Below are 25,888 nucleotides of genomic sequence, written 5' to 3'. Positions count from 1 at the left end.
TAAAACTGTTATCAATTTTCTTTGATTTGAGTTTCTAGTTAAATTACAGAAAAATAACGGATAAATAACTTTTCAAAATTTAGTTATCTTTATTTTGGATACGTGCTTCTTAATCATTAATATATCCAAAGCCTGAACCAGCCTGTACCCTTTATAAATTAAGAGTAACAAGTATCAAGCTAATAAGTTTCTAAATACCTTCTTAAAGTAGGATTTTCAGCTTTTTTTCAGGTTTTCAAGCAAATTATATTATATCAATTTTCACGTAACGTTTTGAAGTATTACTCAACCTTCCAAAGGAGTTAACCTTTGACACAAAAAAAGGTAGAAATTTTTTATACAGACTTTTCCATACGAAAATATTCCCTCCACTCTAAATATTTGAGTTTTCGAATAAAATTATCCAGACTCGTTTTAATCCCACGCTTCGGTAATATTATCATTAAACCTTTCTCAGGAGTACATTGTTGGATATATAAAAAAAAATATGTACGTGCATTTTAATATTCACAACGTCATTATTTCACTTTAAAGATACACACACACGATGCGTCTGGAGTATTGTCCTATTTCAGGGGGAGAAATACATTCGGAGGAGATCTCCACGGGAGAAAGTTTAACAGCCCGTTGCTCTGGACATTGGAGAAGGTCCCTGGATGTGGATGCAGGAATCCTTCCCGAAATCTCCATGCCTAATGGAATCTACTCTCTCTCTCTCTCTGTCTCCGACATTTCCTCATCCCTTTCGCTCACACGACGACCCTTTAGAGTCGAGTCCACTTCAGGGAGAATGAGGGGAGGTTTCAGGGAAGGACAAACACAGGGCACGGCCACGAGAGAAGCATGTGTGCGCGCGTGTGAGTTGTGGAGAGGAGGGAGCGTCGAAGGGAGCGAACATGGAAATACAAGATAGCGGCGTGCATTTACTAATTAGGCGCTGAAGTATCGAACTTGTTCACTTAATACTCTGAAGGGTGATTCAGATGGTTTAAAATGGGAAGATATTGATCCTAAGGACCCAAAATTTATAAAATGGAGGAGAACAGTAAGTATCTACCTGAAATAATATTTAATGCTTTGCCTGGCCAATAATGTGGGTAAATATTTCTCGGGATTCCCACCGCGTTACAAACTCCATTTTAGACGAAGGTTCGAGCTCCGACTAGGGGCTTATCCTCAAGGTTATCCTACTGAATGTCGTTTCATTTTGAACTACATTTTTAATTAAAAAAACTCATCAGCTCCGAGTCGGAGCTCGAAACTTCAGCTAAAATAGAGTATTTAACAGAGTGGGAATCCCGATTAGAGTTGACCTACCTAATATCTTCCTCCGAAGAAGGCCCTTTTTGACGACACTTTGACTGAACTTTTATTTTTTTTATTTACTTTTATTTTTTTTCCTTTTCTTGACCTCGTTTAATATATAATATAGTATTTCTTGGAGTTTAGGTCATTTATAAAATAAGTTTCAGCCAACGTTTCGATTTATTTTTTAAATCATCTTCAGAGCTATGTAAGAAATAGTGTGAACAATATAAAATACAAAGAATAAAACGATACACAATATTTTTTATTTACTACCAACTTCCCCGTAAACAGCACTTTAAGGCCTTTAAAACGGAGGATAAACAATACACAACACAAACATCCATGCCCTGGATAGGGACCACCTCCCCAGGTGGGATTCGAACCCACGACCTAAGGTTTGGCGGGTGGGTACTGCCACCGAGGTAATCGTAGGCATCCGCGGGGACAGCGGGGGATCGAAGGAGGGACGGCAAGGCGGGGAAAGGTAAGTGGGAACACGATTAAGATCGAATCTTCAAGGATAGAGATAGAGGAAGGGAGGGATGGAAAAGGTTTTGCCCCCCCCCCCCCGCTTCTCAGCTGTTCCTGCGAAGTCTTCATTCCGGGTAATTTATGCCCCACTGCACTTCCTCACATTCTATCGGCGAAGGGGTGGGCGGGAGCAAATTAGGGGGAGGAAGGCCCTCGAACCCACCGCGCAAATAAATCCTCCACTCGGAATTATTGCCCTCGCCTCGGAATTGAATTTTTCCTCGCCGGGATCTTAAGGGAAGAGGAAGATGGAGGGCATATTTGTCCACGGTGTTTTTTATCTATTTTTTTGGAAAATCCCTAATATAACCTTTGCAATTCAAATGAAGATGAATTTAAGGGCTACACGCCGCGACACATAATGAGCGATTGGTTTACTGAGATCTATGGAGAACGGCAACACGGCTCACATCTATTGAGCTACAGAGTAAACTCATAAAATGAAAAGTAGTCGTAACTAAAGACTACATATGTACATACTTTTCCTCAATGATTAAAAAATGGCCCGAAATTTCTCATGAGTAATCAGCAATTGAAGTACTGCGTCATCATCATGGTGGAACACACCACGGCTCTATTGAATTCAATTATATTGACATTATGATGTATAATATTATGAGTAAGCCGAAGGAACGAAAGTTAGACAATGGCACGGGCACCCTGGGCAATAAATAAGAGGCACGGCAGGATTTTTCTCAGTTCTTAAAGTGGAAATTTTCTATCAAGTTGTTCCTTTCTTCCTCGATGACTTTCCACTCGCAGGATACCATCCACTTCCGTACTTAGGAACGGGAATAAAAGACAGGGGTTCGTACAACACACATTCTTCAATTTCCTCTCACGTATCAGACAGAATTCCACACCACAGTAAAATATTCTAAAATCGTTCATTAATTATACTACCAATTTATCCTAGGAGCCAAAATATGGATACTGCAAATCAATACTAAAACCAAGTAGCACAGTCTCCATTCCATAGATACCCGTAAAGATGGCCCAAAACTGTTAAAATCACCCAAACAAATCGAACTTCAATGAGTGGACTCTTCTACAGAATCTAAAATGCAATATTTTACTAAGCCGTGTTGACAAGATAAAGCTATACACAGAAGAACATGAGGCTTCCTAATGATTCACTACAAGCAAATAATGTCAGAAGTACTTACTTGAAGGCTGACAAATTTTGAGGATAAGACGCTAATAATTAGAGCTTACACTGGATCTGGTGGTATGAGAAGAATTTTGCCAGTACTCACCTATAAAAGAAGAAAAAAAAGTTGTGAAATAAAATTACATGAAGTGAATTAACATGAATTGATTGTGACCAAATATGACCTACTTACACGAAAGTACCGTTATCTGCGTAGAAATTTTAATTTACACCAGTTTTAGAATACTAAAAATACTTGTTCCGTTGAGATTTATGGTGAAAGAACGTGATTCATTGGTACATAAAACAAACGCATTTTAAACTAGTAGAAACTGATAGAATGATAAAAACGGATTGAGAGTATAATATTTAACTTACAATTAGACGAACAACATAACTATAGTTACACGCTTAAAAACTTCTTCAACGAATATGTGATTACAAAATTCGCCATCAGAAAGACACTTCTTTCATTAAAAATAAGCAGCTAAGTAATTATTTCAACCTATTTAAAGATGCGAAACCTACAACAAAAACCTAACCACATAAATATTTAATTAATACGCAAAATGTATTATGCATATAAGAAACTTATTTTATCAATCCATTGGTTACAACAAACAATGCACTCAATTTCATTGGGACACCAGGCGACCTTCGAAGAGCCAATGTATGATGTGGAAAGTAGGAGCTTCGATGGCCATGGCGGAAAATAAGGGTAAGAATTAGACAGAGCGGAAATGAATTAAAACTGATCTCTGCGGAAATTGAGCTGGCACCAGAATAGAAGGCAATGGAGGAATCTGTGACGGAACAGATGAGAGGTAAGTTTGCTTTCAAGCACGCAATGGCGACGCTATTCATTCCTCAACAAAATATTTTTCCTGAAGCGAAGCTGAGATGTCATATTTTTTTCCAAAATATAATTTGCAAATTATCCTTCACAGAAGCAGTTAATTCTATTCCGCCAGTGGAATAGTCGGTGGTAAGTTCTTGCACAACCAATTCGAATCCTTCAGTATTTTGAAGCACTGAGTGACTGAATGATTCCATAAAAATTAGGGAGAAACACTTTTATGTCTCACCGAGCAAAAGTCTGGCTTTCTCTGTTGAACGCTCTCCTCTTTGTTTGCATCATGAATTTATATGAAAATTATAGGGAGTACCATATTAATGCTGCGTTAAGAGTAAAGAATGTACACTGATTTTGATATTTTAGAAATAATGAATACTTTTCTGCGCATAAACTTGCACTGATGTTTAGATATAATTGCTTGCCCAGCCCAATGCATCCTTTATAATCCTCTCATAAGCTCCTTCCTGTTCATGAAATCCGTATTAACAACATTAGTACAGTAAAGATTCTATCCCTAAAGGCGATCGCAGACTGAGACGTTGACACCTTGGGAGCAATTACTCAAAATTTCCCTCGCGGTGGAAAACCCGAGAAATTTTCCTTCAAACAATAACAATATTTCTTGCAAAAAATCGTAAAACCAGTAAATTCCTTAATGAAGTTGGTGGTTTGAGGCGTCACTTTGTGGAATTTACTCGTGATGAATGAAAATGAACTTTGTTTTTTCCACATAAATATTTATTTAATCACCACCGCGGTTTTGACGCACTACGTCATCATCAGGCGAGGAGTACATTGAAAGATCGTCTTAAATACATATTGTTGTGTATGTATTTAAGACGATCTTTCAATGTACTCCACGCCTGAGGATGACGCAGTGCGTCGAAACCGCGGTCGTGATTAAATAAATATTTATGTGGAAAAACAAAGTTCATTTTCATTCATCATGAGTAAATTCCTTTTCCAACCGATCTGAATATTGTAACACTAAAATATTAATAATGATAGTTAAAAATAAAATAATTGCTAGCGTTCGTTGACTCTCAAGATCAAAAGAAATAGATCCCCTCTGGCTAGCTTTCTCCGCTCAGCGTACTCCACGATGGCTCGAAACCACGCACAACATCGCTTCGAGGACAAGGAGGGACGGATGGCGAACATTTAGGGCGATGGAGCAACGACGTACATGCACACCGTCACAGGAGGACATTCAGATTGGATGGAGCAGCAAAGTGGGCGTGGCCGCGACCGAGAGAGAGTGCACGATGTCTCTCCATCTCCCTCTCGCGTCCAACAACAACAACACAAGCCTAGGGCGGCGCCCACTCACTCACTCACCGTGTGTGCGCAGCGGAACATAAACATCGCAGGGATGGAGACGGAAGACAAGGGGGGGTCGGGTTGTGGAACAACAAGTCACTGCACTGCAAGGGAGAGGGAGGGGGGTAGGGAACACAACCTGCAAGCACTCCCTTTGCACCGAGACAAACGGCGAGAAACGGCTTTCCGCTCATAAGCGCATGCCTTGCACTGAAAGCGTAACTAGAGATGGGAGTTTCGATTGATTTTTTACGGATTCGGTACACGCGATTGGAATGAATTCAATTTTTCAAACCGTTCATAATGAACGAAAATGAATGAAAACATAGATAGTCACGATTCTTTGGACCGAAGCGAATCCGTGATGCATGCGCAAGGGATGAAATTGACTTATGATTTTATCGTAGCTGATCGTTCATGGAAACGAATGTTATATCGTATTTCCTTAGTGGTTTAAAACTTTCGCGGTAGTTGGATGAAGATCAGCCGTCGCAAATCGTATTGTTGCTCTTTCCTGTGGATGACAGTGTGGGCATATCTATTTGAATCGGGATCATGCGCCTATTTTTAACCTGGTTAACGTCTGCTTAGTTAATTTCAAATCACTTTGCTGTATGCATTTTAATTGCCCTCTGAAATAGAACCTTTAAAAATAATGACGGCCTTTTAATATATTTTTGAGAATAATGGTTTCTTTTGAGAGAGCTTTCTGAATAATGGGGACTGTAGGAGTCACAGGTTATGACTTGAGCCGTGCTTGAACGATTCGTTCAAAATGGATCATTAGCTATTATGAGCGGAATGATTTGAACAATGATTCCGTGGTGAAATCAGTCATAAAGAAACGAAATGACGATGACTTCAAATCCGATTGTTTTGATTGTGGCCGATGTGTGGTTGGTGGCGTTGCTATAGAATCAAGTCATACAACTGGAAGCCGAATCCGTCGAATATGACTCGTGTTCATGAATGATTCATCGGAATTAGTTTATAGGAGATTTGTATTTAGCGAGAACCGTGAACAGGAAATAACTTGGAGGAGAGATTTATGTTTCTCTACCACCTACGGTATGGGTGTATCACAGCTTCGTTGCCATAAGGAATCAATTTGTATTCCCGAGAACGGATTTCGACTTAATTCGGTATTAACTCGACATTTTGGAAATGAAATAATGTGCGTGAGGGAGGAAGGGTAAGAGCCATCCGGACGAAGATAAAGGAATACAGCGACGACATTCGACTGGGACATTTTCAAAAATCAGCCGTTGCAGAACACGCCGCCTTGGACCACAACGTCCACACGATGAACGCAGCAATAATCACAGCCAAGGAGACACATTTTCAAACCCGTTTCAATTTTAAACCCGAGGGGGGCGCTGTAGATCTACATACTACCCCGCAAGCCATCTCAATAGGCGTGTGGTGGGGGATGTTTGGACACCAGCCGTCTGCATATAAAAAAGATATGCTCTAACGAAATAACGCCTAGCATTTATTGCAGTCCTTTCTGGTTCTTAGGGAAAACGAATTCCCATACATATCCGTTCGGCAAAATATCTTTCTTAATTTATCGCTTTTGATGGAACTGGAAATGTGGTAGGGTTCTAATATGATGTTTTCGGTGTAGCTCTAAAAGATATCCATAATCAATCACTCAATCAATCTAGACCTAACAACGAGCATATAGATAAGGAGGAGATAGTAATTCCAACAGAGACGAAGGACACGAGATTAGCTAACCCTGGGTAGCAGACCCTAATCTTCAGAGAAGAAAGAAACTTCCAGAAAGCTCCACACCTACCCTCAACTCCTCCCACCTTCATGATGATATATGAACTCGATGCGCAATAAAGGCAGATCATTAGCCCTGAGGATATCGAATCATCGAGGACTAAACGTTGCCTGTTTTAATGCTAGACGCGGAAAACAACCAAAAAAAACATTTACTTAATGCGTGCGACGCGTTTTGCCTCACAGAGCCATCATCTGGTGCATCTTGCCTCGTATCAGATGATGACTCTGTACGCTGAAACGCGTCGTAGACATTGAAATAATTTTGGAAAACTGCAATTACGTTTTATTTAACACCGTCCGCGAAGCTGGATAAACTATATACGCAATTACGATTTTCAACCATTTTTACCCAACGGTGCACAGAAGTAAAGATGGTGGGTCGATTAAACTTTTTTTTTGTTGCAGGAGGCGCCGCTCAAATTTCATGGAGTGAATGGCCCATCAACTTATATGCAGTGGAACGAAGGGACGTCAACCAGGGAGGGGACTGAAGGCGAAGGAGGGGCGAAGAGGGAGAGAAAGGGTAGGCGAAGAGGCGATAGGGTTGGTAAAAGCAGGGGGACGGAAAAGTGGGGAGAGGGGAGGTGAAATTTAATTACACGACAGGGAGAAGAGGGTGTTCCCAAGGGGGTTGAGGCAATGGGGGTGGGACGTATTGCACGAGAAATGCGTTGAGGGTTGGGCGACGCTAGACGACGGAAGCCTTTCAAATGGAGGCATTGCATGGGCGCGGGAAGTAAGAAAATAAATATAAAAAAACACAAAAGCGTAGAGTCGGAAGGTATTCCTTTCTTCGCTCCGAAATCGAGTACCTTGCACACAAAAGATGCCGCACTAATTGGAAATTTCATTGTTTAATTACAATGAATATTGTCATTCCGATGTCACCTCGAGGGAATGCAATTGACAGGGAAAATGAACAAATGTGAAATCGCACCGAAATTTCTACTGTCTCCTTTTTGAGGCGAAGCGAAATAAAAGATCCTTGAAAGGCAGGGAGAAGAAAAGAGCGAGGCAGCAAGGGGGTGGACGGTGCACCGTTGGGTCGCCTGAGGAGTTGCAACAAATTGACACACGACAGGGGTAATAAAAGATACCGCGTTTAATAATGTTTCCATATCGATACACACCAAATTACAGTCACAACGAAATAGCCAAATGTTCACATAAGCTAATTACGCGTTTGTTTAATTTTCAAAGGACAAAGTCCATGTAAGCTACGCATAAATGTGACATTTCAGATAAACTAAAGCCAAGTTAACAAACACAACCTGAATGCTTTAATATTATCTCAAAATGATACAACACTCCTATTTTCATGTGGCTCAGAAGTATCCAACCGTTTCGTGATGGCGGCGGCTGGAAAACAAATGACGGTGGCGAAAAAGGAATATTATCATCTGCTCTTTAAAAAAATAATTAATTAAATTTTAAATTATAATTGCTACTTCGTACTTACGTAACAGCAAACTACAACTATTTTATTTGCCTCCGAAGATAAATTAACGGTAACTGCTAGCGATATATCCATAGCCATCGATTACTGCTGCGTTCACTGCTTCAATTTCGCTAAAGCCTGGTTTACACGCCCAAGGTGACTGCGACAGCAGTAACTAGGAAGCTACATTTTGCCACAATAATCAGCGATGGAGTGCCAATGATAGCAGACAGCAGAGGTAGACAAAAAAATAATTAACGGTCGCAGTGGAGAAACAAATTTATATCCTCCTCTTTCTGTGAGCATGGAAAAAAAATTTGTTCTCCATTGATCTATAATTAAAAATAAAGGGAAAAAATCTGATATTATAATTTTTACCAGTGTAGTTAAATAAACGCTTCTGCTGGCGATGCATACATAGCAATCGATTCCTTCTGCCTTCAAAATGTTAACTGTTTCAACTTCATTAAGAAATGAAAACAATAATGACGACTAGCATTCAAAATAAATTATAGCAAAGGCCATTCAAAAGGTTCATTACGTTGTTTTCACAAGAATATTAGTCCCCTTAGATTTGAATTCCAAATACGCACAATTCCCAATACAATGTCGCATTCGCACGTGATTAAATTTGTTAGAAATTTTCCGGCATCTGATCCGACAGTCAAATATGACAGTTACATGGTAAGGCCGCAAAATCGGATGAAAAAATAACCTTCATCCCCAGTGATATCTTCTTACTCAACCGCGTTCAATAAAATCTATGAATAAAAATGTAAATCTTTAATCAGTATCACCAAACTATCATTTGTATCCTGGTATATAACAGGTACGAAAGTTTTTAACCAAAATTTCCACCAGTTTTTTTTCTAGGTCATGGATATCTCTATTTCATTTGTTGGCAACGCGCTCGCAAGTACCAATTGATCACCGACTAACAATGGTTCCGGAGAGAAATAGAATATATTTACACAAAAAAATCCTTCAGCATATGAAAATTAAAAAAATTCAAAAGTAAGTATCTTAAAAATATGGTATGACAAACTTTAACGATGAAATGAACCGGGGTCAAAATTTTAAGGAAGGTAAAATTAAATTTTGGATGCAAAAAAGGAAAATCACAACGCCAAAGCTGACACTAAACATAAGAGGTTGAACATTAAAATGTATACATCAAGTTATTCTACGTTTTTCCAACTTGTCCTCCTCGACTTTAATCCATCGTTGACAAAACGTTTGTGGTGAAAAGAAAACGCCGAATAATTTAAATGAAATCAAAAGGCTTAGGAAGAGGAACGTACACTTTGGATCCAAAAATAGGAAAACCAATGACTCTTAGCTGATACAAGGTGCAGGCCTAGATACATTCTTCAAGTTCTCCAACGATCTTCTTGTTTTTCCTCCCAGAACATGCTTAGTTGATTGTTGACATGAAATTGATAGGTATCCCTAAATAGATAAGGCGGAAAAAATATTATAGATGAGAACCGTAAGCAAAAGACATTAACCCTAAAAGGCGTTCTTCGTCTATCCCCACGATCAACCTACTTATGCTCCTCCAACTTAGTTGACGGTCGACGGAAAGTTGATTGCTGAAAGAAAACGCCGAAGAAATTAAGCGGAATCAAAATTTAAAAGCAAGAGGAACGATAACTTGCACGGATGCACAGAAATTAGGTAACACCAAAGGCTTCAAGCTGATTTTAAGTTTAAACGATTAAACCTTAAACGTATTTCTCATGTTGCCCTACGCATTTCTCGTCCTCCTTCAACTTAGTTGATGCGTATGCATGCGATAGAGCAAAGAGAGGACGGAAAATGGAGGAATAAAAAGATTGAAAGAGTGGGTGGGGGTGGGAGGCAAAGGGTTGGCCATTTCCCGTCGACTGTGACTTCGCAGGCCTCTCTTCGAATGAGTGCGAGAGGAGGGCATTAGCTTTTCAAATGAACGACCGACTCCGGAATCGCACGCAAGCCTTTTCCTTTTTTTCCGTTCTGCTCCGAACGGACGAAATTCGTACGGAGCTTAGCATAAATATACATGAGCAGAATCTCCCCTTCAAGAATATACCTGTGCATGAATACATTCATTGTACGTATCTAAGTATACGACTTCCGTGAACTGAAGGGAGACAGGAGGAGGAGGAGGGGACATTGGCCAGCTACACATGAGAGGAGAGGAGAGAAGAAGCAGTTTTTAAGGGGTGGCTTCGAGTATCGTGAGGCGGAAAATTTTATATCCACTCCTGCAAATATTCTCTTCCGTGATAAACAGGAACAACTTTTGCCATTATTTTTTAATTAAAGTATTACAATCGTAACAGTTTTGCATTGTAGCCCACGATTCCTCTCTTTACCAGGCTACTTCTACTCGTTAGATGATATTCTTCTTCCTAGTGCCCTTCTTTAGAACAAAAATGCTTACCTATTGGCCATCGTCAGGAGAAATTTCCATCAATTTTTCTCTCGATTAAATTCTTCGCGTCATTTCAATGTCTAATACATATTCTGTTCACCAGATCCTTCACTAGTGAATGGTTTGCGAGGGCTGTTTTTATTTCAACCTACGTTGGACCATGAATAGAAGACATTGATTAAAAATTATTTCATTGCTAAGTATTAATTAAACTATTGGTTACTTTTCGACATAATCAACTCGACATTTGAGGCATTGGTCTACTCTGTGGACAAGCTTTGCAGCACCTTCAAAGAAAGACTACCACCACTAATGACTGCCAAAATATTTTGTCGTTGTTCTAAAGCTCATCGTACATTCGAAAACGCTTCCTCCAGATCATATTCCATAAAGAGCAAAAGAATGAAAGTCACACAATGAGGACTGCACAGCAGGGGATCGAAAATGTCAGTAACTCCACACTTGGCGGGGGATTCAATGAGGACGACAGTGTTAATTAGACTGCTACTCCCCTTACACTGACAACTTCTGCTCGCAAATGACTGAGCGTTTAGTAATGGAGGACGTGCAGTCGTGGGCCCTCTGTGTGCAGTACCCGCCGGTTAGTTAGTTGTACGGCGACTTTTCTGAGCGATTGGAGGTTGAAAAAGAACAGCCCTCGATTTTTAAAACGGGTTTTTCTTTGGAAAATGTATAAAAATATGGCCATTATACTTAAACTGGAATCAATTAAAAGCTGAAACAGGTATATGGATCATTAGATAGGAAAATAACACCTAGCAACTCTGTCCTATGGTGACTACATATCTAACTAGCTAACATCCTGAAGCTAAGCCCTAGAAGGAGGTATAAATAATGGATGCAGACTTTTAAACAAGCGAGCGGGGGAATATTATGGGGAGTAAAATAATCACCATTAGTGAGATAGCACCGGAATTTATGAATGGGAGGGGCGGATAAGCAGGAAAGAGGACTGCATAAGTGTCGGAATGGGTTGGATTCAGAAGGGAGAGGGCTCGTAAAATTGGAGATATTTAAACGGATTTAAAGGGAGAGGCAAAAGCATGAATGCGATCCATTAGGATCACGTCAGAAATCCCTACGCCCTGGAAATGCGTCCAAGGGAAATATACTCAACACACGCGCTATTCCCACTTAAACTATTCATTCAGAAAAATCCAGAGTCATAAGAATGTGAGGAAAAAATAGATAATGAAACATTGGATATCTCCCTCCACATAACTCAGATATTTTTTCGTGGTGACATGAGCGGAATAGCGACCAATATAACCAAAACTCAGGCGGCGAAAGTAACCAGGGATAAGATATCGCATATATTAATGCGCGCGTGACAAAAGAATATATCCATAAATAGCCTCAATGCACATTTATAAATATCACTGCTCATGGTCTCAAATGAAAATAAATTATAAGCCTTCGACAGTGATTGCGCAACTTGATTCCTCCATAAGCATGAAAAGTGGTGAAAGGTTCACCACAAACAATAATACCCCTAAATGGAAAATACTTATTTCTCTACAGATAATTTCAAAATGCCAATTGACGAGGTCAGTATATTTATTTTTGACGGAAATTTTATTGAAAAATTATAGTCTAAAAACACTAAAATGGCCTATATAAAAACACAACGCAGATTTTAACTTAAATTTAGCGTTCAAGGTGAAAATTTTGTTCAAAATCTGGTTAATATATTCCGATATAACTTCAAAATACCAGTAGGTACGTCACCCATACTAGGATATGGAAAAGAAGGCTCGCTTTCGGGTGATTAGACAACTCAGTTCCACTTAGCATTTATTTATATCTTTTATTGTTCAGTAGAAAAAAATACCGATACATAACTGGGCGAAAATTGCCTCTCTTATTTTATCGTTTATGAAAATCTATAAACGAAGTAATATTTGGAGGTGATATTTTCCGTCGCGCTCTGAAAGATATCGTCTTTAAGTTGTTCCAACATTCTAAGCCTGGCACGAAGCCTCCTTGTCTATGGTATTCCCTGTCTATAGCTGGTGTTATAATAATACCCCTCGGAATTATTATTATACCAACTCTAAAACGGTCTTTGCTTGCGGCACCAGTTTATGACGAATCGCGTAGCTTTCCCTAATATTATAAATAATAAAAGAATTACATGCTTTCGGCACATGATTTAATACGCTCGCCACTTATTCTAGACGAAACCTGATAAGTACTAAGTATTACACCTCTTGTACTAAAGGTTTATCGGATGAAATGCAATCCCTTCTATTTGCAATAATGATACAGAAAAATATTTTATACAATTCGACGCATAAACTGTTAGCAAGAACGAGCACGAACAATGGGAATGAGGACACTTCTCCTGGATGTGGTTCAACACTTCTCACCAAGCGCACGAACAACAAGGACGAGGTGATGGATCAAAAGAGGTTTTTGCATTCACACGCACGCAAAGCAAACAGTAGCCCAGAGATATAAAAGTGCTCGATAGATCGTTTCAGGTTGCAAAATATATAGATATATATGCAGGGACAGAGAGAAGAGAGAGATATGCGAGCGTAGCACTCACTTGGGCCGTCTCTTCGATTCGCAAACACTCGTGAGGGCGCGCACAACAGGTGACCGCAGCAGGCGATGGAGGCGCGGGAGGTGCCGCGCTCGGGTGACACTAGACGGAGCGGCAAGTTGCGATCGAGAGAGAAAACATACGCCTTCTGTCGGCGCATAAATAACTGCAGTGTACTCGAGTATGGGAACGAAGAACAAAAAATGAAGGAAACAAACAAAGGAAAACTAATTTCAACATTTGCGTGAAGACTCCTCGGGATATATCGTTGCAAATTCATACGGACGACTCATCCATAGTTATTTGAGTGCATTATTGATTGAGTTAAAATTAAAATACGATCTAATTTTTTTCGCCCGGTGAGGTATTTGCTTGATTTCCAATTATTTTTATTCATATGCACGCAATCTTGAAGAAAGCGCTCTGAGCGACGCCACCGGAATAAATAAATAATTTTATATTTTAAAACAAAGAGGCACAGAAAGAGGGACACTAGCATTTTACAAAATAGTTAACAGCTCTATTATCGCATAGAATACGTAGTTGGAACTAGCATCACGTATAGCTGAGATGAGCATCAAGGAAGGCCACAGTTTGGTGGCATTCAAACGATACATTACCAAGTTATGGGTTACCGCAGTTGGTGCTTCTATCAAACATTTTCAAAAATGGGTACTTACTACTTTTCTCGAAACTAATGAGATAAATACTACTTAAATGAGTTTCAAAATTAAAATTTTACCTAAAATCAACGAACAGTTGAACAGGGAAAACTAATGATGCAATAAGTTTATCAACGCCTCTTTTCTTTATTCAGTTATTCCGTGGCACACTCGATTGCATACATTTTCAGCGGCTGGACGGGAGGAGAAAAAATACAGAAATCGGAAAGGCCACAGAAGGAGAGGGTCTTTGGACTCGGCGTCGCGCCTTTCTGGGGGGAGGAATATACATAAAAAAAAACATTTCTGTCCGTCTTTTTATGGCTCTCTTTTCGCCATAAACCGTTCCTTCAAGAGTAAGAGGCGAGAGAGCATTGCTGAGAAAAAGAGAGCGGAACGGGAGAGACCTTCCGCATGCAAAAGATATCGACGTCGCTCAAGAGAATTCATTCTCGGGAATTTCAACATTATTATTGATTAGTGAAATAAGATTTTATTCTTTCCCGGCGAACAATGCAGGTACTCCATTTTCGGGATATAAAGCACAAATAGCTGCAATAAAGGAACTGACATTACGCTTTTTACGACATATAGTATCGTTTGATTTACCAAATTAATTGTAAACGTGTGATTTAGCAAAAAAAAAGAACAAACAGAACGACATTCAGCAACCCTGAGGAAGAGCCCCGAGTCGTAGCTCGAAACGTCGGCTAAAATGGTGAATTTAACCCGCTGGGAATCCCGAGAAAATTTTACCCACAGTAATATTAATTGACTCAGTATTTATTGGGTATATGATTACTCTAACCACGGACTCTGCGAGACTGCACTTCCGAGATTATGTCATCAAGGAGGTGATTGTTATTTAAGTATTCATGTCCACCTAGCTACGTTTGAACGAAGAAGTTTGGAAAACTACCGCAAATCTCCCAGCTTAACTTGAACTTCCCTCATCATTTCAAAATAAGACTCATCTCCTTTCATTCAATATAATATTTCTATTCTGTTCCTATGCCTCGCCAAACTAACTTTCTTCCCTCCAACGCTGTTTTTAACATCCCCTTCCCGCTCAGTAATCGCTCTCCTCTGAATCTCATCCAGAATCATGATCTCATTTCCCACCATTTCTAACATGTCTTGGCTCGTCTTAACCTCTCTCCAGTTCACCTTCTTCATTTCCCTAAACCCCCAAATTTTGGACGCCTCTCGTCAATATCTCTTTTTATTACAAGTGTCCGTGATTCCGCACCGTAAAACGCTACACTAAAAATCATGAATTATTATTCTAAACTTTGTCAATATCTCTATTGAGGTCCTTTTTAAACATTGAGACCGCTTGGCACCATCTTTACAGCTACACGAATGCGAAAGAAAATCCATAAAATCCGCTTAACGATTGTAGAGATTGCCTCCGCATTCATCCCAAGTGAACGCAACACGCATTGCCTTACGAAGTGGTGTGTTGCATACGGGGAAGGGACCGTGTAGTGATTATCTAATCTACGTACCATGCGAACGGCAGTGACATTCACACTAGAGGTGGGTTAAACTGTTCATTTTTATGAACCGTTCACTTTGATCCTGTTCAGTAAAAAGAACAGTTCAAAATATCGGTTCATAGTGAACAGGTAGGGTCATTCGGTAGAAAATATTGTTTATCATGCGTTTAGAGTACATGAAAGCTTAGTGTGGTATCGTAAGGTTTGTGGAGAGTGTTATGGTAATTTCGAGCAAGAATCGCGTTTTAAACAATATTTTTGGAGATGCATCCACATTAAAAAATTTCATCGTAGGCGCCAAAAACTAAGTCCAAAGATCATCTTGGTAAAGGGGCCGAAAAAAATGTTCCACAATCATGAGTTCAATCGTTTCCTAAGTTCATGAATCGCGTTTTAAACAATATTTTTGGAGATGCATCCACATTAAAAAATTTCATCGTAGGCGCCAAAAACTAAGTCCAAAGATCATCTTGGTAAAGGGGCCGAAAAAAATGTTCCACAATCATGAGTTCAATCGTTTCCTAAGTTCATGAATCGCGTTTTAAACAATATTTTTGGAGATGCATCCACATTAAAAAATTTCATCGTAGGCGCCAAAAACTAAGTCCAAAGATCATCTTGGTAAAGGGGCCGAAAAAAATGTTCCACAATCATGAGTTCAATCGTTTCCTAAGTTCATGAATCGCGTTTTAAACAATATTTTTGGAGATGCATCCACAAATCCACAAATGTTCAAAAAACGAAATCAAAATGAACGCGATATCCCAACTGAACGCCCCGAGGAAACTAATATTTAATCTAATATTTCGAACGGTTTGAAAGAGCTGATATTTTAAATATCAGTTCAAATATTAGTTATGTCGAACGGTTCGAATGAACTGATATTTTAAATATCAGTTCAAATATTAGTTAGAACGAACGGTTCGAATGAACTGATATTTTAAATATCAGTTCAAATATTAGTTAGAACGAACTGTTCAGTGGCGAACTGTTCGTTTTCGTCGACGGAGGGGAATAGTAGAGAAAGAAGGGGAGGGGCTCGGTCGTCTACGACGCACTTCGGCGGCCTTGGATGGCCTCCGTCGTAACCGCCATCTGTTGTACCCACAACGCACTTGCTCGAGTAAGCTGCAGTTCAAAATGCCTCTTGATGATCATACCTACTGTACCGAGTATGCCGCAATTGTGCAGTGCCGACATGAACAGTGAACAGGGTGTTTTAGAGAACGGTTCATTTTCGAACCGGTTCATTTCAGTGAACAGTTCGTTTTGGCAGTTCGGTTCTTTTTGACCCATCTCTAATTCACACTATAGTCATGGGAAAAGACGCCACGATTCCCGAAATAGAACTTAATGACTTTAGCATATCACGCCACATAAATTTAACTTAACCACAATACATCGAGGTAGCAAATTACAAATTAAAGGCAATTCTACATATACTTCGTTTGAGATCGCGCAAGGCGATATACACGCGTCTCCTAACGCCCCTCAAAGGAAGTCCATTGTCCATTGTCCCAAGTCCTCAGCCGTGGTCCTGAGGAATTAAATCGAGTTGCTATTGTTTGATTAGCAGGTTGCAGGTGGATACTATTTTTAACAGAAATTATAACTCAAAATCGTTCAATTGTTGGAAATAAACTGCCTGTTATCGATTTGGAACAACTATTTTCATTATTCATGAAATAATATTCAATACTTTATGAGAATCCCCATTTAAATATGCATATTCAATTATCTCCTACGAATTCGTCCGATAACTCAGATACGACCAGTGTCAGGGAAACCTACAAAGAGCGTTTACTGGTTTAAAAAAAACTCGAAGCGGCTTATCTCTAGCCATTATCGGAGAAAATCTCATATTTCTATTAAAATTAGCCTCCAGCAGGCATGGTAACAGTGTCTATCGACAGCAACATTAGCAATGGACAGCTCTCTCTAATCAAATCAAATATTCATACATGAGATTGATATCTATATGAGAATGCCCGATTAAAAAAGGCACTACGTATGCGTTCGTAACTCGTAAGACAAAGGGAACGACGAGCAGTGTGAGCCAAGGAGGAAGAGGGTGGAAGGGAATGAGGAGAGGGGGAGGTGGTTGAAGTGGGAGGGGAGGGTGAAAGGGGAGGTGGGGGTGGCGTGCGTTGCTCAGGTCACCAAACAAACAACCGATGAGCTGGCCCTCTCCGCGGGGGCAAAACAGAGAGCTACACCTACACCGCTCAACTCCGAGACGGATAACGCGGGGGAATTATTTAAGTCATGCGGATCATTCCGCGGGTTTCCAGAAGGGGGGAACTTCCCAACTGCGAGAGAGCGCAGCGGCCGTAATCCCGGGCGTGCCTCTAATAAACTAACTCCCTCGCCATGGAGTGCGAGTGAGTGAGTGAGAGAGCGGTCCTCCGACTGCAACAGTTCGCCAACAAAGTTTCGCCTCTCTCCCGCCGCCCTGAATGGCTGGTCCCTTTCGACGGACGGCCGATGTGACAAACACGGGAGTTGGCCGCGATAGGTTTATGGAACTTGGGGAAAGGAAAGGCATGCCTGGCAATTTCTCACCGCGTTAATGTGTCGAGTCCGTCTTTCAACGCAGAGCAATCCACGGATTCCAATTTCAGCGAGAGGTGGTGGGTAAAATACGGTGGCGGCCCCAATGAGACTTCCTCTCACTCCTCTCGAAGTTACTGTCCTCACTAATTTCGCAATCAAAACTCTCGTTAGCTGATTAAACCCCGACTACAAGAGCGTTTGATGTTATGCATGTTTTCTAGTAAATGAAGTAACTCCTACCCCTCCCTTCTATTATACTCTTAAGTCATCAAAGGTTTGTGTGTAAAATTAACGCATAAACATTAAGTTTATTAGTGAAATTGACCGGCGTTTTACCACAAAAATGTTCCCTCGCGCCACCTGTTTCCATAAGTCTCATAATCTGGTAACACGATAATTTATACGGTATGTATCGAAAAAACAACGTGAGTAGACTTTTTACGACCTATTATTTTCATTTATACGCTTTACTTAACCAGAAAAAAAACCTGAAAACTCTCTATATCACAATTTAGCAGTAAAGGCCATCAGAAAAAAAAACGTTTTCAGTTAATTAAAGTAAGGATCGAATTCACACAAAAAATTAAAGCCTTCTAATCTTTGGGACTGCCATTCCTTACGAGGATTTTCCGTGGCTTACATTAAATACCCGGAAAAGTAATTAGAAAAATACTTACGTCTACCATGCAATGTAAGGAATATTATAAATCAAATATAATGAATCAGAAATATTATGAATCAAATATAATATACATTTGCATCATAAAAGAGTAATTTCATCTTTTCTATAAAGCAAGACAGACTAAATAATTCACTCATTAATGAACACCACAATCTACGGATGATAAAGCCAGTACATTTTGAATTTATATTCATTGTGTCATTTACCAGCACAAAATCGAAGTTTCCTCTCAGGAAAAACAACTTTGTGAGTGATTGTAGTCAAATTTATCTATATACTACACACAAACAAGTGAGTTACCAGAAATAGAAGAAGGAAGCTGTATTAAATATCCTAATTATCAAATGATCCCCAGATAGCGTACCTCCCCCTCATCACAGCAGGCAAATCTATGCCGAGGAAGCCCATAATTTTTGGAAACAAGACGATCAAAGAGCGACCACGTCATGCAAAACATTAGACCGTGCGTACGGCGCGGCATTCCCTGGAGGAAACCACAGCCCGGGGTCAACGGGCCGGGGCGATCAAACACCGACTGCATCCATGGCAATAGATATACTACTCGGGTGAGAGGCGCATTACTGCTGCTACGGGTCACGGGACGAGTTAATGACCAACAACGGCCATTTGGGTACATTTCCCTCGAGCACTTTCACCTCCTCAATTCACACGCAACGATCACATGTGTGGAAAACACGGGGTCCATGAATAGAGCACGTATGACAGAACACTACGAATGGATGTTTTATTCTCCTGATTCTCTTGCACGCACGAGCTATCTAATAAGCACCATCTCCATAGTTACGCACGATAGTTGATCTTTCAGATTAGGGAAAATTTCGTGCACTTAAAAGTGGCTGGTTGTGGACTTGAAGAGAAGAGATTCTGCCAAATATAAAATTCGACATCCAATGCCAGTAATGTGAGGTGTGTATTTTACTGTATGCTACACTGTGGCAATGTATGTCCAGTGGCATAAACCATTTTGTCCGCAGAAACTCCGCGAGGAAAGTCACTGGGCTTTACTATTTCAAATTGTAAAATACATGGCGACAATTCGGGAGATTCGTGGTTCGAATCCCGGTCAAAGCAAATAATTTTTCCTCGCTGGAATTTTAAAACTTCCTGTGCGCTTGCGGGAGTCTCCGTCGATGAATACCATTATGTAACCCGCAGTTATTAAAATACATTGTAACAATATCTCTGCGAATTATTTGCGTGAAGTCGTCTCAATATTTCCACCGGTTTCCTTCGCAGTTTATCACCAACCAACGTGTGGGAGGACGACTCGTTCATCACCATCAGGGTGAATGAATAAGGTTGGCTGAACAAAAAACCCGGTCAAGGCGAATCAAAAAATCCCGGTCAAGGCGAATGATTTTTTCTCTGTGGATCGTTCGCACTATAAAAACTATAAAAAAATCAGGCTACTCTTGATCGGGCGGAAACATCTAGGTAATTCGGTAAAAAAAGAGGCGTTCTATCTTTTTTTGTTTAATTTAAAATTTCCAGGAGTGCTCCGAAATGGCGGGGATAACTGGGGTACGAGGTGAAATCTTAAGGCCGTTTTACACGGCGCACGGAATTGCGCAATCTGACGTATACGTGCGAAGGCGCAATAAAAATTGCGTCGTGTAAAGCGGTGAATTGCTAGAACACATGCGAGAATGCGTGGATGCAAGACGGCAAAATAGCCCCTGTTCTAATTTATTTCATGCATTCGCGCAATTCCACACCATTTTAGAAATTAATCCATTGCAATATAAAAAACTTCCTATATTAACCTGCGAAATTCCGTGCCCCGAGTAAAACGGCCTTTAGGAAGCTAAAATAAGTGTGAAATACAGCAGATACTACCCCAGCACAATACCAAAATCCATTGAAATGGCCCGGACAGACAATGTTAATCGCGACGATGGATGCCTATTGGAGGAAATCACTCAAGCGGACCAATGGGACAGCAACTGTAAGATCTGGTGACTGAGGGACACTATGAAAAGATGGCGATAATTGTGAACGGCCTGAAGTCAATGACAGCAGTGCCAGAGAAATTTTTGCCATCGCCACAGAAACGGACGCGGCAGCAAATAACTTGCACAACTGAAGAACTTCAGAAAGTAAAATGTTAGTGAAAGATGAGCAAAAGTGGAATACACTGTTAACAAAGACATCTGAATCAATTATTTATTTTGTTGTAAAAAGTGCCTGCCTAAAGTGAATTATTTTATCACTTGGTCGGAAGCTAATACTCAAGTTCGCACAGCCACGTGATTACAAAGAGCCATTTTGTGGAATAAGTGTTCTGAATTAGAATGTGGCACAGAGATTCAGTAAATGAGTACAAAGGAGCGAGCAGCATTTGCACCCATGTGATTTTCACACGCGGAAAACAATGCTCTCGAGAGAATCCAAGGGTAGACGAGGGCGTCAGAGGAAATCGCCGCGGGTAAAACAAGATGGAGCCCGGCCGCAGCAGCATTTGAAAAGCTCCCCGTGGAGAACATAGAAGCGGAAAGGTAAAATGCCGGGGATGGGGCGTCGATATATAAAAAAAAGAAATACCTGTGTTTTTGTAAAATGTGTTTGGAATTATATTTTTCTTTTGTTAAAAAAAGTGTAAATCCAGGAAGAATCCTTTTCGAACAGAATTTAGGATCCAATTTACGTCGCACGGCGCTCAATAAACGAAATGTAGCGGCGACGTCTGGCAAAGGCTCATAACTAATTTCCTGCGAGACGACAGCTGAAGCAATGCAGGATACAACAGCACAATGCGAAGACTGCCTCCTCGCGTGTAATTGGTCCCGTGCAGGCTGAATAGATGCTGCGAGTTTAATTGCGTCCCCTCCCACAGACCAGCGCCGAATAGCGAAGGCGACGGCAAAGGAAGAAGAAGAAGAAGAGAAGAAAAAGCGGAGGAGACGACACGACGGAGGAAGAGAACTTAGAGAAGAACACACAGGGATGGAGAGGAACGAAATTGGATTCTCGTGCGACGCCCCCGGAAAGATTCGCAATTAAGGATACTACGCCGCCGTAACTAAGCGATTCCAAACAAAAGCTCAATTCCAACTTTTCGTAATCATTGTTTACAAATTACTCTTTCCACAAATGATAGCCTATGCAGTTTAAAACTAAATTAGTAATAATAATAACGGTATGATACTTATATGCTTAAGGTAATACCCCAAACAGCAAGAGAATCTACATATTATTTAAAACAGGCTTCAATTTAACTTCCACAATTCCAAATATAAGATACACATAAACAAACAAAGGCGAAAAGATACTGAGATGAACGGAATGTGGCCATAATTGAAAGCAAACCATGCGACGAATTTGATAGGACTGATCAGCTAACTAAGATGAAAGCGTTTGTTTTCATTCTGTTTATTTAGATTGGAAATTGTGAAAAAGCAAGGTTGATTTTGACACCCACTACAGATTATAAAAAAATAACAACTGGATATTAAATCGCTAACAATATTTAAAGGTGAACCTCAGAGCAAAACTCCTACAGGTACAAACATGAAAGAACTAAACTGCAACATAACGAATACAAACAATTTTAGACCTATATTAGGAAATATTCAATTAGGCAACGTCGCACGATTGTTAAGAGGATGGATACCTCACTCTCAACCGGTCGTATTTTTCCTTTGTTGGTGAAGTATTACTCGCTCAACAATCACGCAATCCCCTTGATAATCCCTGTATAAATAGAGCTTTATCACCAATTTACTGTATCGCAAATAAAAAAATACATATGACAAAATACTGGGGTAAAATTTTGAATTTTGATGCAAATTTATAAGTCGCTGGTGGTCTACATGGAAAATTTTCAAGTTGTTTCCATTATTTTTAAATAATTATGCCACCAATAAGTCGATAATATCGGTAGAGCGTTAAATATGACTCCCCTCAATGAAATAATTCCTATATATAGCATTTAACTTTCAACACCCACTTCTTCGACTTTGAAAACAACTGTGCCGTGGTCGGAAATGCCACCGACATATGTACATATTATCGATATTCGTACTACTGCGAAACATTTCTGCGCCAAAAATTCACCGAATTCATTCGTCGTGTAACGCAGACACTTTCTTGGTCTTTAAGTGATCATGCGACGGATTTGAATTTCATACGCATAATCACTGGAATTACCAGACACAAAATCTTCATTGACTGACACAGTCTTTGGAATCAATATATGGATGCGCATTTTAAAATGAAATTTCCTGAAAATACTACATTGAAAACCTATTATTGTAAGGTGCCAGGCGACGAAGTACGGTTTATTAGAAGAATATTTTCCATTAAATAGCGTAGTAGCTTAGTGGGTAGGGCTTTTGGACACTCATCAACAAGTTTCGGGCTAAACCCTATAGTGAAGCCATCCAATGCCAAATAAATCCTCGAGGTGGTCTTGACAAACATACCTACCTCGACTGCGTGAAAATTCACACGCCCGCGGCTCAGTCCAGGGCGAGTTCTACCCTCACCAATCCAAACCAAACTTAGGGTTGAATCACGGAGTGAGTGAGTACTTTTAATTTGCTGTAAAAGCAACAAACACTTCGTCTCTCAGAGTAAAATCCCCATGGCAACGTTGCCAAGTCCTCAGCGCGAAACCTAGACTAAAATGCGAGCCCCCTTCCCCCAAGGGAAATCCCAGAAATGCTCTAGAACACTTCCTAGACCCCCCTCCCAATCCCCACTCCCCCCTTCAAGCATCCCGGACAGATCGAGGCTGCTTTCGTCGCCATCATCGGAAATGAAAAGGATTGTCTCGGCGAGGAAGGGACTTTGTTCGTTAGGGAAACTCCATTTGATTAGCTTCTATACTCCCCCGAATACCCATCCGACGGCCAGGAACTTTGGCAACAGGGTTTAGAAACAACAATTGACACGCATGCTCAGTTCCTAGCTTAAGACCTACAAGTGCAACGAGGAGCATAAATGAGCTAATTACTTCACCCGGAGTTACTCTACTTCTGCATCCGAAATACAGTAATGGAGCCTCGGGAATTTTTATTTTTTGTTATATTTTTATTTTCTTCCATTCCACCGCAAATACCACACATTGGCCTTCTACAGCGGGGTGTGATAAAAATTTCAACAATAGGGTGGTTTCCTATTATATTAATTCCTAAATTGAAAGATTATTTCTCCTGGAGTATGTATCTCACGCTATTGGTTTTTTAAATGACGATATCAATTTTTCGCGAATAAATGAAAAGAGAAAAATTTCAAGCGCGCGAAAACGCGACGGCTAAGTATGAATGCTGGGAAAACCCCGTATGACGTCGTTCTGGTTCCCGCTGTCGCAAGTGAGGTGACCTCGGGGCGAGGCTTTGAGCGCTGATACGACGCAGGATGCTAACAGGTAGCAGAGTACCCTTCTAGCAGGTAGCGCTTGGCTTAAATAAGGATTATTATCAATACCTTTTCAAAAGAAGGAAACTTTCTGACCATAGGCAGTTTTAATGGGTGATTATTAAGAGACGTTTCCCTAAGGTCTGTGCCTCATGCATGCATTGGTAATCTCAGACGATGTAAAACTCCTATCTTCTCTTATAGAAACTAGGTCCCTGTGTATAAAATGAATACACTAATGGTGGGTAACGAATCGCAATCAATGCCTTTCGTTTTCTTTGATGAAGGAAACTACCCTATTGCACTTGCATGAACAACCGTGCCCTGGATAAGGTAAACTTACCCAGGCGGGACTCGAACCTGCGACCTCTTGCTTAGCAGAAGAGAAATTTACCCCGCCCCAACCGAGGCCGGCAAATCCGAAATCATCCATTCTCTCCCTGATTCTCTCTCTCTCTTTCTCGGATGTTCATTACTGACGTTAGCAAAACAAGAAAGCACCAAATTGCAAAGCAAGTGTTTCTTTTGTCCACAGGCAAGTGTGAAAGATCACATGGCAATTTATACAAAAAACGGGGTTACTCGCTTAGGCCGATATATTGATGGATTGATAGAATTCGGTAGATGGAAGGATAAGATAAGTTGCGACGCAAATATACTTTCTTGTACCTTCATAATTTTAAAATAAAATTATTCAAAACTGTTTCCAGATATTTGGCGCTTATCGAATATAAAAAATCGCGCTTAGTAATAATAATATAAAAATAAATACATAAAATCATTTAGAATCCTGCGTTTTAATTAGGACGGAGACGAATAAAATATAAGATAATGCCTTGGCCTTATGTCCCACGTAAAAATTTTAATAATAATAAATAACTCATTTATTGCTCTAGGAGTTTTAACTCCTTAGGAACATAGAAATTGTTAAAGTGGTGAGCAGTACAATTAACATAGTAAACTGGAATTAACATGAAAAAAACTGAAAAGAATAATTTCTTTTTCTAACAGAAAAACGAACATTAAACATACCAAGAAATAAATAGCACAACTTAAAAAAAAGGAAATGTAACTTAACAATTGAAACAAGTACTAGATTCCTACTTGTAACACAACATTAGGTATTAATCACATCAATGAGCAGATAAATGATTATTAAATTACATGATCAGTGTTCATGGGCAGCCAGAAAGTAGGTGGGTGACAATCCTTTTCTTAAATATTTCCTGTGATGCACTGTCTTTTACCTGTTTCGGCAAATAGTTCCACAGCTTTTAGACAATAACAGTAAATCATTTCTGAACTGTAGCTGTGCGGAACTGTGGGGCATACAAAAAACAGTGGTCTTGTCTTGTAACAACATTAGTGTGTTTACAACTGGGGAGTAAAGCTCCTTTAAATACAGAGGGCTACCATATTTGAAGAGATTGAACATAAAACAAGCCATGTTATATTTTCCCCTTGATTTAAGACCAAACCTGGACAGCTTTTTAAAATACAGGGCAATGTATTCATCTCGCCGTAAATTAAAGATGAATCTCACACATGAGTTCAACGGACGTTGTTACTTTACAGATACAATACTATATTTTTAAAGTTAAAAACGTGGTTTGCATTCGTTTTACATTTAACGCTGGAATGGTATATATTCATCACCATGCACTTCAATTTTAGTTTTAGCATTGCCATGAATACTTGCAGAGATAGAATTTGATTTAATATGTTGAAATT

Source organism: Ischnura elegans, chromosome 2 (genome assembly GCF_921293095.1).
Source record: "Ischnura elegans chromosome 2, ioIscEleg1.1, whole genome shotgun sequence".
NCBI lineage: Eukaryota > Metazoa > Arthropoda > Insecta > Odonata > Coenagrionidae > Ischnura > Ischnura elegans.
This window is presented reverse-complemented; position numbering follows the sequence as displayed.